This window comes from Hypanus sabinus, chromosome 8 (genome assembly GCF_030144855.1).
Source record: "Hypanus sabinus isolate sHypSab1 chromosome 8, sHypSab1.hap1, whole genome shotgun sequence".
In the NCBI taxonomy this organism is placed as follows: Eukaryota; Metazoa; Chordata; class Chondrichthyes; order Myliobatiformes; family Dasyatidae; genus Hypanus; species Hypanus sabinus.
The window spans coordinates 40361149-40376790 of NC_082713.1; the positions used below are offsets into that span (position 1 = coordinate 40361149).

The window sequence follows — 15642 nt, forward strand, 5'->3', positions numbered from 1 at the left end:
GATGGCTTTTTCAAAACTTGAAGACCTATTACTTTTTATTTGCATTTGTGATAAAAGATTCCTTCAACTTTCACATCTAAAAATGAAGAGAATATCTTGTGGGATTCAACTTGCAGAAATATGGGTTTGTGCAAATAATATCAAGGCTTTAATCTGATCCTAGGTATTATTTGCTATTTCTTCTAGCTCCTCTTTTCTTAAAACAGTCATGACAGGTGCAGACGTGCATGGAAGCAGTTTCTAACATTTGCCTCTCCTTAGTTCTGAGATCAAGTAATGGTGGTTTGGAGGGTTTTAAACTATGCTTTATTTTTTTAATCTTCATCCAGTAGTTATGTCTAATTTTTCCAACAGCGAGCCCAAGAGCATGGAAAGGTGTTGGAATTGTGCCATTTTTCAGCTTTCTATCGGCACTCTTCAGGAGTTCCAAGTGTGTGGAGCACTCCGGAATACCTCCACTGGGCAGTCCAGCAGAGGTCAGAAGAAATTTTGCAAAAAAGAGGGTAGGCTATGTAGCTCCCTCAACAATCCAGAGGCATGGTAGCCACTGACAGCAGCAGGTAGCATGAATGCTATTTGGACTGTTCTGTTAGAGTTCGGATGCATGAAACCAGGTTTGCATTTAGCATTATGTCACAATCAGAGATGGATGTCAGGACTTGACGTCACCCTCCCAAACTACAACCAGATAGTAATAATATAGGTTCAATAGGTACATTCAATGTCAGAGAAATGTATACAATATACATCCTGAACTTCTTTTTCTTCGCAAACATCCATGAAAACAGAGGAGCCCCCAAAAGAATGAATGAGTTAAACACTAGAACCCCAAAGAACCTTCCCTGCTCACCCCTCCCACGCACATGTGGCAGCAAAGCTACGCCCCCCACCAGCAAAAAGCATCAGTGTCCTCCACCGAGCACTCCAGCGCACAGCAAAGCATCAATAAAGACACAGACTTGCAGTACCCCAAAGACTACTCGTTCACCCGGTAATTCAACATACCAGAGGCACACTCTCTTTCCCTAATAAGGGAAAAAGAAGTGTCCCCGTTTCACAGCAAGATGGGAGACATAACAAGCAACTCTCTGATTTATGATGTTAAAAGTCTGTTGCATCACTTTTTCCGAGCTCTGCACCCAGAGAATCGGCACCGAAAAGGCTCAGGTCTCTGGACACACAGCGCCCGATGTTCCATGTTCTCCTGTGATGCTTCAGTCAGGGGCACCGGCCTTGAATCAGCCCGTCTCCAGAGCCACGAAAATCCGGCACCCTGAAGGTGTGCTAGTCTTCCAGGCCGTGTCCTTGGGATATCAAAACGCGACTGGTGTTGAGGCCCTGAGAGCGGGCCCCATTCCCGCAAAGAACCAAAGTTAGGGTGTAACTCCAGGTCAGGGTCTTCAAATGAACCTTGGAAAGGGGGAGAAAAGAGATATCGAAGATAGAAACAGAGCTGTGATATTATTTGCATAAACCCATATTTCTGTAAATTAAATCCCACAAGATGTTCTTTCCATTTTTAGATGCAAGCAAAGGAGTGGCCGTTTAGTGCCATCTTGACTTTGCTCCGCCCTCCTTGTGTTGGCTTCCATGGAGGAGAGGGAGATTGCGAGGACAAAGGAGATGTTTAATGCTGTGTGTTTTAGAGATACAGTATCGCTCTCTCTCTCTCTCTCTCTCTCTCGCTCACACTCGTACACTTATTTTAATTTACCTCATCCATTTTGGCCAAAGTATTGAAAAACAGGAAGGAAGCAGTAAGGACTGGTGAAGAAGGTGTAGTCTCAGGGTAGAAGAGACCTCTCCATGGGCTGAGAGATCACTGAGACCACAGCCACTTGAACAGAGGATATAAGAAATCTGCTCGGTGTGCCAATTAATGATGTTTGATCCTGATTACCAGATATCCTTTGAATTAATCTGACATAGTTACTGCCAAAGTGTTTTGGGTGCAGCTTATCTGCACGTGTCATCTGTTTTGTCTTTGCTAGTAGTGAGGAGGAGAAACCCCAACACTCCACCCTGCTCACAACAGCAGGAAAAGCCTGAGAAAGTGGGAGGACAGAAGGAGAGGGCTGATGATAATGATAATAACAGCATTGCTGTGGGCAGACACTTGAAGCTTCCATGATTGTTTTTTGACAGTGAATACATGGTTCATCACTGAGAGGCTCCACACTGCCTGAAGTTACAGTGGCTAACAGGCTTCTGGATTGTTTGCTAATATCAGAAAAATAGTGGAGAGCACATCCTCTAGGTGAGAATGCATCACCTTCATCAGTCCAAGAGTGCAGGGAACACACTGTCACATGCTCCATGTTCCTCTGCAGAGAGCCCTGGACACTGAGATAGGATTAGCAGGTGTACGTACAACAGGAGGACAAGGAGACCTTCTGAGAACGACCTAGCTTTATCAACCGTTTATTGCCCCGATTCCAGTATCTGCGGTCTCTTGAGTTTCCTGTTTCATCTCTGAACGGAGTGAACAGAGACATTATCTACATGGGCAATGACGGACTCCTCATAGAGGGAATTTTCATAAGGAGACTGTTAAATCATAGCCCTCATTTTCAAAATTCAATGTAAATTTATTGTCAAAGTATGTATATGTCACTATACGCTACCCTGAGATTCATTTCCTTGCAGGCATTCACAGAAGATACAAAAACAACAATAGAATCCATGAGAAACTACGAACAACCAATGTGCTAAAGGAATGTCCCTCTGTCATGAGGCTGTGCCTTCTGGTCCTTGACTCCCCCACGATAGGAAATGTCCTCTCCACATCCACTCTTTCCAGGCCTTTTAATATTCAATAGGTTTCTTCTAAACTCCAGCAAGTACAGCTCCAGAGCCATCAAATGCTCCTCATACCTTAACCCTTTCATTTCCAGAATCAGACTCGTGAACATCCTCTGGACCCTCTCCAATGCCAGCCCATCTTTTCTTGGATAAGAGACCCAAAAAATACTCACAATACTCCACGTACAGTCTGACCAATTCTTTATCAAGCCACAGCATTATATCTTTTATATCCTAGTCCTCTCGAAATGAACTGCATTTGCCTTCCTTACCTCTGATTGAACTTGCAAGTTAATCCTTAAGGAGTCCTGCACGAGGACTCCCAAGTCCCTTTGCACCTCTAATGTCTAAATTTTACCCCTGTTTAGAAAATAGTCTCTGCCTTTACTACTTCTATCAAGTGTATGACCATACACTTTCTGTCAACATATTCCATCTGCCACTTCCTTCCCCATTCTCCTAGTCTCTCCAAGTCCTTCTGTGGCCTCTCTGCTTCCTTAAAACTACCTGCCCCTCAAGCTATCTTTGTGAGGCCTTTAGGCTTGGTAGGCCTTTCTTTTAGTGGGCACTGGTGTTTGCTTGCCAGGCCGTGATGCAACCAGCCAGGATGCTCTCCACCGTGCCTTTTATTATTTAATTATTCAGCCATACTCGGTGGAGTGGGCCCCTTCCAGCCCCACCGCCCCAGCAACCAGCAACAAACCTGATTAGCACTAACCCAATCACTAGACAATTTACGAGGACCAACTGACCTAACCAGTACGTCTTTGGACGGTGAGAGGAAACTGGGGGGGGGGGCGGTCCCCTGGAGAAAACCCATATAATCCATGGGAAGAATGTACAGAGACTCCTTACAGAACGGTGTCGGAATCTGAATTGCGGAATGTAATAGTATCGTGCTATTCACTACACTATTGTGGAACCTATGAAGGTTTTTCAAAGCTTTGGATGACATGCCGAATCTGTGTAAACTTCAAAGAAAGTGGAGGCACTACTGTGCCTTCTTTGTGACGGCACTTGTATGGAGGTCCCCGAACAGATCTTGTGGAACAACAGACAGACAGACAGACAGACATACTTTATTGATCCCGAGGGGAAACTGGGTTTCATTACAGTCGCACCAACCAGAATAGTGAAGAAATATAGCACCAAGGAATTTAAAATTACTGACCTTCTCCACTTCTGAAACCCTGATGAGGACTGGCTCATGGAGCTCCAGTTTCCCCACCTGTAGTCTATAATCAGCTCCTTGGTTTTGCCGACGTTGCGTGTGATGCTGTTGTGACACCATTCAACCAGATTCTCAGTCTCCCTTCTGTATGCCAATTTGCCACCACCTTTGATTTGGCCAGCAGCAGTGGTTTTGTGGAGCTGTACTTGGCCTCAGTGCCGTAAGTATAAAGCACGAAGGACATAGAGCTAAGCACACAGCCTTGTGTTGCACGCATGCTGATGGTGACTGTGAAGGAGATGTTGCCAAACCAAACTGTCTGGAGTGTGCAAGTGAGGAAACTGAGGATCTGTTTGCTCAAGGAAGTAAACTAAATGACTCTCCCCATCTCCAAACATTGCTCATGCGACAGTACAATGCTATCTCTCCAGGACAGCTCAAATGATACATCATATTTCCTCATAAACAGATGTACAGCAATTACATAAACGATATGTTATTAGTCTGTTATTTCCTGATGAGTGACACCTCATTTTAAGAACTTACACTTATGTACTGAACAGATGCTATGAGTGCTGAGGGGCTAATATTTCAAGGCAATGAGGTCTACTGAGTGACGAGCAATCTCTAATGGAACCTCAAAGGAGAACCATTTTCAGATATTGTGCTAATTCTTTTTTTAAAGCCCACAATGGGGAAAGATTAATTCAATTCAATATTTCAGTAATATTGTAAATACATTGATTAAGCAATCTTGTTTACACAATTCATTATGGGTTATATGTAAAAGTGCTTGAATGGCATACGTCATTAAGCCACCACATCATACTTGAGTTCTTCCCTAAAGAAGAAACTAAGTAGACATGCATCTCCCCTGTTTTTGTTTGATTAGTTTCGGGAGTTACAAAACCTTACTGTGGCAACGAGAAAGTTTTAAAACAAACCCAAGTTGACTACCTACCTGTTGAAGTGCAGCATATTTTTGAGAGAGTGAGAGAGAGAGAGAGGTTTGAGTTAAAATAAAGTGCAGCATGTGTTTCTTTCGGAAGGGGGGAGATGGTTGAGTTAAAGAAAAGGTAGAAAATGAATGAAATTAACAAACAACATGTACAGCCATGGGTTCATAAACAGTGAGTACTGGTTGATAACTATGGTAAAATTAAAGCTGAATTGGCTGGCTACATCAGAAAGTTAGATGTGCATCGATTGCACAACGGATAGCTGCATGATGTATTCTTAATAAAGTGAGCAGCATTTTCAAGCAAATGGACTAGCTGATAAGAAACAAATGCTCATGTTATAGAGTATGATAGCTGTTTGTTTAGAAATTTAATTGCTCCAATCAGACCAGCTGAAATGAGCTTTGCTGATACTGTGAATGTAATGCAGAGACATTTAGAACCAAAACCATTGTTAATTGCAGAATGCTTTAGGTTTTATAAGTAGAATCAAAAGGAAAGGGAGTCCATTTCAGCTTAAGTGGCTGAATTGAAGAAATTGTCTATGAACTGTCTGTTCGGTGATGAGCTTAATGATGCTCTGAGATATCATTTTGTTTGTAGAATCTTGCAAGAATGCATACAAAACTCCTAACCAAAGTGCAACACACATCTACATGAGCAGTTGAAATCACTAATCAAACAATGGAAACTGCAGACAGAAATGCAATTGATACAATCAGTTATGAAAGTGTGATTGAACAAAATTTCAATGACTAAACAGAAACCTGCCTGATTAGGGGAAAAGTATGTTGCCATTATGGCAGGGGCTCACAGACACCAGACAAATGCAGGTTTAAAGGCCAAACTTGCAGAAAATGCAACAAAGTAAGACACACACAAAGAGTATGTGGGGCAGGAAAAAATAAGTGGACTGCACAAGGGAGAGATAAAGATAAAAGGTCAAGCTGCAGTTTCAAAAAGAGCAATAAACTGCATGTTGTTGATAAAATCTGATAACGATGAGTGTAACACAGGACAGACTAGCCTTGAGATTTACAATGTGAAAACTAACAACAGTGAAGTAATATGGCTTACACCAGAAGTGAATGGCAAATTAATTAAAATGGAGATGGCCATTGGCTCGGCTATTTCAGTCATCCCACAAAATGAGTCTGAATGGCAACTGAAAGATACTGAACTGAAGCCTGCAGATATCCAACTAAGAACTTAGCTTGGAGAAAAGATAGTTCTTGTGGGAATAACATTTGTAACAGTGAAGTAGAAGTATCAAAAAGCCATATTGGCTTCTAGGTGGTAAAAACAGGGCCACCATTTTGGGGCCATGATTGGTTGAGACAACTACAACTTGATTGATCTATCCACCATTTGCATGGCACATCCCCTGCAACAGAGTCAACTGAAAGCAAATTAAGAAAGGTGCAGGATGATGTCACAGTATAACATTAGGCATTGGAAAACTCAAATATAGCAATGGTAAAATAGCGTTAAATGAAAACACCACATCCAAGTTTTACAAAGCCCGTCCAGTTCCTTATACCACCCTCGATAGAGTAGCTGGTGAACTAGATGACATGGAGGCGGAAGGAATTCTTTCCAAGGTGAGTGGTCCCAGTAGCCAAGAAGCATGGATGCATCAGGAACTGTGTTGATATTAAGTTCACTTTCAACCCAGGACAGGACGTAGATCAATATCTTCTGCTCAGGATAGCAGACACCTTCGCAAACCTTTCTGGAGGGAAATGCTTAAGTAAAATGGACTTAGCTGAGGCCTAACTAAAGATGGAGATGGAAGAAGAGTTCAAAATGTTTCTCACCACAACTTCTCACAAGTTGTTTCTGGTGATTTAAAGGGCTTTATCGCTATAATAGATTTATTTTTGGAGTAGCATCTGCATTGTTCTCCAGCAGAAAGCCACAGACTAGCTGCTGCAAAGCAGCCCAGGCACTCGGTGTTACCTGGATGATATCATTGTTATCGGTGACAAGGAGCATCGCCAAAACCTCAAGTCAGTATTAAAAAGATCAGATGATTATGGGCTCAGAGCACAATGCAGCAACCGTGAATTCTTAAAACCAAGCATCACTTACTATGGGCACACCATTGCCGCACAAGAATTTCACAAGTGTGCCGAGAAAATTCAAGTAGTGGTGGCTGCCCAAAGGCTGAAGAACATGTCACAGTTGCGGTCCTTTTTCGGATTTGTCAATTGCTGTGATGGGTTTCTGCCAAACCTGCTAACTATGTTCCACCTCTTGAACTCATTACTACAAATCAAAAGGAAATGGCAGTGGTCAAAGCAGTGTGAGTGGGTTTCCAAAAGTCAAAGGAAGTGGTGACAGCAGGCACTGTACTCTCACGTTGTGATCCACATCGTCCAGTGAAGCTTGCCTGAGACCCCCCGGCTTATGGTATAGGTGCAGTCATATCACCTGTTATGAGTGATGGAAGTGAATTTCGGTCAAGCCTGAAAATGAATGGAATAAGAAATATTACACATGCACCATACCACCCAGCTACAAATTGCTTAGTGGAAAGTTTTATCCAGAGCCTAACTAATGCACTGCAAGCAACGCCACACTACCCTGTCAGTGAATCAGAAGTTTGGCAAATTTCTCCTTGCATACTTCACAACCAACAGCTCACCAGTTATGCTGTTCCTGGGTTGTCCCTTGCACTCATGCCCAAACTCAGAAGGACAGACAGCTGAGACCAATTGAGGGATCCTCACAGAAGGATGTTTGATGTTTCACTCCTGGATAGGTAGTCCTGATTAGGGACTACAGAGGTGGTCAAAAGTAGGTACTTGAAAAGAACCAGATCATTCTCCTACACAGTGCAGATTGCATCAGATGTCATTGGGAGGCAACATATCGATTAGTTGAGGAGGGTACAGTTGAATGTTAGAGAAAAAAGCTGTCTAGAGCTGTTAGAACCACTTCCTGCAGTCCCAGAATCAACTCCTACAACTACGCTGGAGGAGGCCCCAGAACCCGACATTGTTCCACAGCCACAAGTCCCACTTGCCAAGTAGAGTGATCCCAACTTGTCAGGAAAGATGTTATCCTACAAGAACAAGAAATCCTCCACAGCAATGAAATCCTTAGGCCTGAGTGGGACAATTTAAGATTTACTATGCTGTGGATGTCTGTATAGTAGTTGTATCATAGAGAGCAATATGAGTTGAGATGCATTTTTTATTGAGTTGGAGTTTATATCTGAGCAGGGAGGAGTGTAGTTGTATTTAATATTTCAGTAATACTTGAGTAATATTGTAAAATGTTTGATTAATCATTCTTTGTTTATATAATTCATTACTGGTTATTTGTAAATGGCATACATCATTATACCATCACGTCATATGTAAACAGCTCACTAAAGAAGAAACTCGCATTTCCTGGCTTTTGTGTTTTTCTTTTATTTAGTTTCAGGAGTTAAAAAACATATTGGCAGGCCTGTTCTTTTGGTCGAACCAGCACTGTCATTCGTTCCTGTAAGTGTGATAATTCCTGATTCAAGCTCACTCACCCGTTCCTGTCATATCAATTCCACAAAAGGAGTATTTGTGGTGAATTTGCAACATAAAGCAGATGCTCTGTCAGTGCAGACCAAACGGGAGAAGAATCCCAATATTGGAATCAATTTGACATTTGAGGTGTTATTCACTCACTCGAATGTCAGGTTACACGGCACCTGTGGATCAGTCAGGTTATTTCACAGTTATCTACCCTGCTGCTGTGTGACAATTATTTTCATTGAAAATATATCCCTTGCTATTTAGCAGCAATTAAGGACTTGCGCAAGCTTGCTGATGTGAAATTCATGGTATCAGCAAACTTACAAAGTGACACATCATAAGGTATGCAGCCACGGCAGCTGCTGGAACACTGAAATCCTTTATCCCAACACAAAGGTGTGGTAAGTCTTAAATGTGTACAACTGTGCATTGATATTGTTTTGAAAGTAACTTTTAACCTAGGATATCAAATTATCCTAAGTTAAATATCATGAGATGTAGTTGTCAAATTTCACATTCTTTTATTTTTCCACTTCACTACCCTGTTGGCTCTAGCTGTGTGCATTAGGTAGTGTTTCAATATGTCCAAGCCCAATTTATTCACAACAGGACATTCTTTTCCTCAGGGATCACTGCTTTTAATTTTTTTTTTTGGAATTTTTGCCTGTCACTTCTGCAGCGCAACTTGTCTTGAACATATTTTTGTTTAGGTAGAAGATAAGCACCTTCTGCTCTCTGACGTATTAGGTTGAATCGGTTACAAATTAATTCCCTGTAGCATAGCAGAATGAGGGGAGTTTTGATAGATGTATGTAAGATAATGATGTGTAATTGCAAGCAGACTTTTTCCACTGAGGTTGGGTAAGACTAGCATGAGAGATCATGGGCTAAGGGGAACATGAGCAGGAACTTCCTCACTCAGTGGGTGGTAAGAGTGGATCAAGCTGCCAGCACAAGTGGTGGATGTGGGTTTGATCTCTACATTTAATCGCAATTTGGATTGATACATGTTTGGGAGAGGTGCGCAGGGCTATGGTCTGGGTGCAGGTCAATGTGACAAGGCAACATAATAGTTCAGCACAGACTAGATGGCTCGAAGGGCCCATTTCTGTGCTGTAGTGATCTCAGACTCCATATTTGTCATCTTTTCCTGATGTGTCTTGTTAATACTATTTCTGGCAGCTTTTATATGCGCTCTTTCTTATTTCAGTTTTGAGAGATTTGCCTTCCTGTTTTAGTGCACTTTCTTTAAGTCACAGAGTTGCTGGCCTTTTCAGCAATTCAGACTCTCAGTCCATTCTTGTTTTCAGCATGATGTACTGGGTTTTTGTACTTGTACTGCAGTGATTTGCATAACTCATTAACCCAGGATCATTAGGGAAATATATCTGGTTGTAACTGAAGTTAATACCCAACTGCCCAAAGCTTGATGCCTGCAGTGCTGCCATATTTCAAGCCAGTAGAGTGTCTTAAGGTAATATCGACCTCAAGGTAGAAAATCTGCGCTTTACACCAATATGAATATATCACAATTATAAATGATGAAATTTTTGATATCGTTTCTTAATGTGCATGCTTCAATTCAGGCTACTTTGATCTTGATCATTATCTTTATGCAGAAGTACTACTCCTAAATTTCATGCTAAGCTTTAAGTTCTAAGACCACTTTGTTCGTATGTAGTTCCGTGAAAGTGGAGAGACAGGTTAATGTCACTCCTGTCCTCAAGAAGGGAGAAAGGAAATTATAGGCCAGTTAGTCTGACCTCAGTGGTTGGGAAGATGTTGGAGTTGATTGCTAAGGATGAGGTTTCAGGGTACTTGGAGGCAGATGATAAAATAGACCATAGTCAGTATGGTTTCCACAAAGGAAAATCTTGCCCGACAAATCCGTTGGAATTCTTTAAGGAAATAATAAGCAAGATAGACAAAGGAGAATAGGTTGATGTTGTGTACTTGGGTTCCCTGAAGGCTTTTGATGTGGTGCCACACATGAGAATGCTTAACAAGTTACGAGCCCATGAAATCACAGGAATAATTCTAGCATGGATAAAGCAGTGGTGATTGGCGGGAGGCAAAGGAAGCCTTTTCTGGTTAGCTGCCGGTGACTAATGGTTCCAACAAGGGTCTGCATTGGGATTGATTCTTTTTACATTGTATGTCAATGATTTCAATGATGGAATTAATGTCTTTGTTGCAAAGTTTGCAGACAATATGAATATTGGTGGAAGGGCAGGTAATTTTGAGGAAGTGTATTTTGAGGAATTTCTGTAGCCTCTCAAGGAAATGGACAGATTAAGATATTGGGCGAAGAAATGGAAGATGGAATACAGTGTTGGGAAGTGTATGGTCATACACTTGGTAGAAGAAATGAAAGGGTTGACTATTTTCCAAATGGAGAGAAAATACAAAACACTGAGATACAAAGTGACTTACTTGTGACTTACTTGTGCAGGATTCCCTAAATTTCAGTTTGCTGGTTGAATCGGTGGTGAGGAAGGCAAATGCAATGTTAGCATTCATTTCAAGGGGTCAAGAATATAAAAACAACGATGTAGTGAGGCATGACTTGAAGTACTCTGGGCAGCATCTGGCTTCTTATCTGAGAAAGGATGTGCTGAAATTGCTGAGGGTTCTAAGGAGGTTCATGAAAGTGATTCCAGGATTGAATGGCTTGTCATACGAAGAGCGTTTGATAGCTCTGGGCCTGTATTCTCTAGAATTCAGAAGAATGAGGGGTGACCTCACTGAAACCTATCGAATGGTGAAAGGCCTCGATGGAATGGATGTGGAGAGGACATTTCCTATGGTGTGTCTAACCTTAGAATAGAGGGGCTTCCTTTTAGAATGGGCATGAGGAGGAAATTCTTTAGCCAAGGGCAAGATCCTTAACAGTGTTTCTGAGCAGAGAAATCTTGGGATCCATGTTCATGGCTCCTTGAAAGTGGTTACATAGATTGATAAGGTGGTTAAGATGGCTTACAGAATGTTTGCTTTTCTTAGTCGAGGCATTGAGTTCAAAAGCCAGGAGGTTATGTTGCAACTTGATAAAACTCTAGTTAGGCCACTTCTGGAGTATTGTGTACAGTTCTGGTCACCCCAAAATAGAAAAGATGTTGAGGGTGTAGAAGAGATTAATCAGGATGCTGCCTCGTTTCGAGGGCATGTGCTCATGTGAGGCTAGATTAACTTGGGTTATTTTCTCTGGAGTGTCTGAGGCTGAGGGGAGATTTGGTAGAAGTTTACAAGATTATGAGAGGCATAGATAGAGTGGGCAGAGTATCTGTTTCCCACGGTTGAAATGCCCAATGCCAGAGGGCATGCATTGAAGGTGAGAGGAGGTAGGTTCAAGGGGGATATGAGGTGTAAGTGTCAACATTGTGGGCCAAGTGGTCTGTTCCTTGTGCTGTACTATGCTACCTATGTAAAGTGGTCTTGGAGAACTTGAAATGTAATATCAAGCTCATAGGATGCTCATTTGTTCTACGTCCATATTTTTCTTTAGCTCCCAAACAGATTTCCTTGAGAGGTTTGAGGCTAGACTGATGTTCCTCACAATCATGATTCCATAGTCAAATCAGCCATAAAAAGTTCTGAATGTGTTGCAGAATCAATGGAGAGTGGCATGTACAGTACCCTGGTCTTGGAAACCTCTCAACTCCAGAGGAATAATTGTAGAATTTTTAACATTCTTAACTTTATTTCTGCTGCCAAGATTCCGAATTCCTTTTTAACCCTTTCAGACTTCACGCATTGTGGAATATTTAAGTCAATCTTTTCAGTGTGTGTAGCGCTTGTGTTCATTTTACTTGCATTCTTCTCCCCAGGCATGTTGGTGGTTAACCCCTAGGTGGTTAAGATCCACTCTGTGAAACAATAGTCTCACACGTATATAAGGAAAATGACACTCCATTTCTGTTTTTCATTACCTTTGATTTCAGGACTGTTCTTTTTGCACTTTCAAGATTTGTTAGAACTCACACTAGCGGCTTTGATTATTAGCTTCGATGATTTTTAATTGATCACCGGAAAATTGTACAAAGTACCTGAATGACAATGTGCTTCTGTGGAAACTTGCAAAACAATTATCTTTCAAGAGTCCAGTGGTTTTCATTGATGACTCTTGAGCAGTGAAGGAGAAAATCTTAGTGAATGTCAAATTTTGAATGGTGAATATTGTTAAAATATGAAGAGAAGGTAACTAACTGTTAAAAATGGCTAATGAGTTGTATGATACCTTGCCTTGTAAAAGGTAAATGAGGAGGTTGAAGTTTGAAGGTGATTTGGTTTTTGTTAAACAGATCTGTAATCATGATTGTAGTGGATTAATGAATTAGGTAAAGAATAAGTTGCACGCTAATCAGTTTAGACTTTAACAGCACAATGCAGGAAAGAAACTGGGTATTGAGGACATTGACTGGTGTACATTAGGACTTTCAAAGGTTGGTATGTAATGTATCAAAATTAAACCCATGGTATTCTGGTCACATTTGGATGTAATTTGTGAAGGGCAATGGAGTGGCACCTGGGATTGGTGACAGACTTCTGTACAGCATAGACTGGTGAAATGGTAGATATGTAGTGGCAGGAGGTGAAAGAAAGACAATGTGCATTCAATGAAACAATTTAAAAGTGATTCAGAGGGGAGTGATATCTGGGGCTGTATCTACACAGATCTTTAGTGATAACAGAACAAGTCGGAAAAAGCCATTTAAAAAAAAAAGTAAATGAGATCTTTGTCTTCTTTGGTTATGTTGGTCAAAACTAGAATTTGTGCTGAACTTCTATAAAAGACCGATGAGGGTCTTATTGAAATGTGTATTCAGTTCTGTGCACCAGGAAGTAGGTCTGTTCTTGACAAAGAGCAAAGTTTGCTACAATGGTAACATGGCTGAAAAATCAGCACATTTGGGGATGTTCTCCATGCAGAGATTAAGAGAATATGTCATAGAGTTGTTTAGATTTATGAAAGGTTTTGATAGAACAAGTCTGAAGAAATTCTTTCCATTGGCTGGGTTATCAAAAACCAGAAGACACAGAATTAAGTTAACTGTGTAGCAAAACAAAAGATTTGTGAGGGAAAAGATGTTTTATACCATGAGGAACACTAACCAAAAGGATGGAGGAAGCAAATTCATTATTCATTTTGAATGTTCTAAATGCTTGTAGAGGGTGAAGGTATAAGGCTGTGAGGAAAGATTGGGGAAATGGTTCAACACAAAAATGCTGGAGGAACTCAGAAGGCCAGGCAACATCAATGGAGGAAATGAACAGCTGAGGTTTTGGGCCAAGACCCTTCATCAGGAATGGAATGGAAGAGGGCAGAAACCGAATAAAAGGTAGGGCAAAGGGGAAGGAGCACCAGGATCATTGGATACATTAAATGACTCTGATGGATTCATAAACAGCCCTTGCCTGGAAGGACTGTTTGAGGCCCTGAATGGTAGTGAGGGAGGAGTCACAGAAATGATTAATGTTTCCACTTGTTTAGTTCTTTTAACAGCTGTTGTTGGCTAAATTACCTACTCTGCTGACATACTTTAAGATTCTGTAATTGGTATTTTCTATGAGTGAGAAGAAAGTTCACAAAATCTAGGATAACTCACCTTAGGGGATTCAGTAGGATCAAAATGCAATTGGTCTGTTAATATCAGTTTATTATTGAAGTTTGGTTGAAGAAAGGTGTGTTAGATTGTTTGACGTATAGTGAGATACCAAAACCTGTTGTACACAAGGTCCTCTGCTTGTCAAAAACATGAAGCCAAAAGCAACATATAGAAAAGAGCAGGTTTTAGAAATGAAGGAACCTGGGGAATTCAGTTTCAAAGGCATGAGTCACAGTGAAGAGAAACCTAGCTTTGGAAAGGGTCGGTCTTCACTCTGGTGGGGCTAGAGACCTGGGACCCTTGAGCAGGAGGTGCAATGAACTGTTGGGAAGTATTGGGTACTGTGAGGTAGGAATACTGGGGGTCCAGGGTTCTACAGGTAGAGTGTTGTGAAGGATGGAGAGGGTAACGAGTAAACAAGAAACAACATAAAAGAATTGCCTAAGAACTAGTCTTCTGTTCTTTGTGAAAGCGTATCTGGGTCTCATTTGCCTATCCCTTTGGGCAAGTCCAGGTGCTATCATATGTAAACCTGCCATGTCAGGAGTATGAAGAAATTTGTTTTGCTACTGTTCCTTCGAAGTCACTAAATATTAATAACACAAAAGATTCTGAAGGAGTTGGAAATCTTAAGCAACACACACAAAATACTGGAGGAACTCAACAGGTTAGGCAGCATCTATGGAGGAGAATAAACAGTCAATGTTTCGGAACAAGTCTTAATGAAAAGACTCAAAGCGTTGACTGTATCTACCCCTCCATAACTTGTTAAGCTGCTCCAGTATTTGGTGAGTGTTATTAAATTTTAAAGTATCATTGTGCGATGTGCATAAACATTGCATTATGCAACAGAATTTCTAGCACCTTTCTCCCTGCAATCCGAGATGTTGCTGAACTGCAACTGTACACCTGTGCATATGTGTGTTAATTGTTCAGGTTTGCATTTAGACTTCTAACACGTTGTAAGGCTCTGGTTGGGTGGAATTACTGGAGAAATCCACAAAGCTTGCAGATTAGCACATTGATGCTTTGTTATGTTGCTGGACAACCTAGAGCCTGAGCTGGGCTGAAGGTGTTTGGACCTCAAAAATACTTTCCAGGCAATTTTCCAGTTCCTTCAGTACTGCATACCAAGAGTTGCATGCTTAGTTTATCCAAAGTACTGTATTTGTTTATGCAAACTCTTACAAAAATGAAGCTACGGTGTTTATCAGCATTACTCAGTGTATCCTTCTCAAACCTCCAGAAATTCAGTGCGCTTTACATATATGGTCTTCTGTATGCGATTACCTCCAAAAGAGCAAAGTTTAAAATATGTAATGATTTATTTAGCATATACTTCCCTTTTGGAATGCACAACCCTGTAGGTTTAATAGATCATGTGGTTGGGTGTTACTCCAAATGACAACCATCCTCCTTTTGATAATATTTGAGATGAAAAGTTTAGATTTCTTTAATATTAGACTTTCTTTAATTTTACCTCACTTAGGGAATCATAAAATGGGACAGTATTTTGAAGATTGAAGAATACAGACTTTTTTGTTGCATTTGGAAGCCTTCAGAAAGGTGACATGTGTACTAGAATTTGA

At 41.1% G+C, this 15642-nt stretch overlaps 1 long non-coding RNA gene across 3 annotated transcripts in view; it reads right to left on the bottom strand.

Moving 5' to 3' along the window:
- Positions 1-15642, bottom strand: part of LOC132398070 (uncharacterized) — a 46105-nt gene that overhangs the window by 10374 nt on the left and 20089 nt on the right. Inside the window, exon 3 of one of the 3 annotated variants that reach the window (XR_009513534.1) lies at positions 356-1410. The exons of 1 other annotated variant lie outside the window; for it this stretch is intronic. This is a non-coding gene — a long non-coding RNA (uncharacterized LOC132398070). Of the gene's footprint in view, positions 1-355; positions 1411-1435; positions 7401-15642 lie in introns of those variants that run through there. One more of the 3 variants, XR_009513536.1, reaches the window with a different exon arrangement.